At 47.0% G+C, this 2,454-nt stretch overlaps 1 protein-coding gene across 1 annotated transcript in view; it reads left to right on the plus strand.

Moving 5' to 3' along the window:
- Nucleotides 1-2,454, plus strand: part of GABRE (gamma-aminobutyric acid (GABA) A receptor, epsilon) — a 21,474-nt gene that overhangs the window by 15,474 nt on the left and 3,546 nt on the right. The window lies entirely within an intron of this gene.

Here is a 2,454-nt window from a genome sequence, read left to right on the forward strand (position 1 = left end):
AACTGAGACTTTGTAACTATATCTCAGTCTCATCTGCAAAGAAGTAAGTGCTTTGCCAAGCCCCGGAGAGGGTAGGTGAGTAGATAAAGTTTTGTTGCTGTCAGAATTTGCAACTAGCCTTGTCATGCAGACCTTTTGGTTTCCAGAGCTTTGTTACAACTGACCTACTTGGACACTTGGGGAAATGGAGGTCATGTGAGTTTTCCATACTCAGAACAATCCAAGTGGTTCCAGTTGAGTGGGATGCAGTCTGTCCTGATGGGAGGTTGGAGGCTGGAGTTCTGTCATCAGCTATGTGAGGGCTGGGATAATCTGGAAGAGGTTTCAGCAGCTACAATACCTGCCATATCAACATTTATTTTAAAGGAGCAGCCCTGACACGCACAGATTCCCGTCAAAGGCTTCGTGGTGGATTCAACTTGGATGGTGATCATTGGTTTTCTGACCTTGTCCCTCACAAGGACTAAAGGGGAGGGTCCTGGGTCTATTATACTTTAGCTCCCAATTAGGTGTGAGTGTCTTTGCTTGTGTTCCTAGGTGATCTGAATGAGGAGGAGCCAAGGGGCCTCCCTGGGGCTGCTCTGGGAGCAGCCTTTTCACACACACTGACCAGTCAGGGCAGTGGCGGCTCTGCCCTCACCGTTTCCAGCCTGCGGATGGAACCAGTCACCCAGCCAGCCATTTGCCATGGAAGATGTCTTGCTTGGCTTCCATGTGGCTAGGCAGAAAATCTGCTTTTGCTTTACTCGTTGAGTTGGTCCCTGGGTGAGGAATAGCCCATGCTCATCTCGCTAGAGCTTTGCTTGCACAGTACTAGGCAGGGGTAGAACGCTGCTTTACAAGTGCTTTCCTTTTTCTTGGGGGCTCTGGGTAAGCTATTTTACTCCCTTTGACTGGGGACCCTTGCTCTTCTGCCGGCTGACCATTGGCATGCCTCTTACCTTTCTGCACCTTGGTTTCCCCAGACAGGTGGGGACCCATCATCAAAAGCGGCAGGAGACAAGGCCCATGGGCTTTCAAGTCACTAGTGGTTCCGTTTAGTAGATGGTTGTACATTGTTTCAAAATGGTACCCTAGTGACTACAAAGCCCCAGTGGCAGCATCATCACCAATGACAATAGGTAAGCACCCTGCCCTCCTTGGAAGAGAGGAGAGTTCTTGAGAGAAAGGAGAAGGCCTCCTTTATCTTCTGCAAGAGATGAGCTGATCTTGAATCATAGTTTCTTCAGTATCATAATTATCTTTGGAACTTTCAGATAAACATAGTTATCTTTCAGTCGGTCCCTGGGCAGTTCTCTCTGTCTGGAATAGACTTAGGTCCTAAGCCCCTAAGGGTTCAGAATGCAGTGCTAGCTTGGTACCCTGGCCACCTTGGGCCTTCAACCAGAGAACCTCTGCTTCAGGAGCCTTACCCCCAGTGAGTGAGGCATCTTTCACTGCTGGCTGTTGAGCCTTTGATACAGAATTCACCCATGATTAGGATTTTGCTTTCTTGCAAGGGAGTTTCTTCCTTCGCGAGACAACTCTGTTCATCAGAAAAACCTCTGTATTCATCTGAAATTGAAATCTCTGGAACTTTCACCCGTTAGACTTAGCTCTTTTTCCCTAGAACTACTGAGCTTCCAGTAAGTCTAGTCAGTCTTCCACAGGGTCAAGATCAAAGAGCCAGTATTATAGTTCCAACCCTGGATCATATTCTTTTATAGACTATACAGCTGTAGTTCTTTTCCCTCCCCTTTGTTCTTCAAAGCTTTGGCTCCACTCATCCTTCTAGTCTCAGTCCCCTGGACACGGTCTTTTTCATTGTGTTCCTCTGACAGTGCAGTGACCAACTGTGCTCTGGCTGAGGCAGATAAGAGCAGAAAGCATCTTTAGCTTTTCTCCCCCTCTGGCTCCTCAGCCCCAGATATCTTTTTTCCCTTACCCATGCTCCTCCATTCCTCAGAAATAAGAAAGTGTGTGTTAGTACCTTCACTTGGCCTTAAAGGATAAGTTCCCATCTGTTGAAAAGTAGAGAAGGTTCTTCTTATTGGTGAAATAGACAAAATAAAAATAGAAAAAGCCAATAGGATAATCAATCTTATTGCAACAAGAATATATAAACTCAGCAAAGTTTTGTGCAGAGTGGCTATAGCTGAGTAGGGCCATTTTAATTGCAGTTGAGACCCCAGGAGAAGGAGCTAGAATCTCAATAAATAACATTCTGGCTAGTAGGCAAGGATGAGTGGTCCCTGCAGCAGCCCCGGAGGAGGACTTCTATCCGCAAAGCTACTATTCTGGACACAGGTATTCAACTGGCCCCAGGCAACTCCCTGGCCTTTTCCAGAAGATTCTGAGAAGTCTTGCCCCTTGAGTGTCAGTGCTGCCAAGGTGAGTAGGAAAGGCTGGTCTTCCCATTCAGTCCCAACATACCCAGACTTGCTGGGCAGGTGATCTATTTTCTAAAATAGGAAG

Source organism: Bison bison, unplaced genomic scaffold, assembly GCF_000754665.1.
Source record: "Bison bison bison isolate TAMUID 2011002044 unplaced genomic scaffold, Bison_UMD1.0 scf7180017864366, whole genome shotgun sequence".
NCBI classification, from domain to species: domain Eukaryota; kingdom Metazoa; phylum Chordata; class Mammalia; order Artiodactyla; family Bovidae; genus Bison; species Bison bison.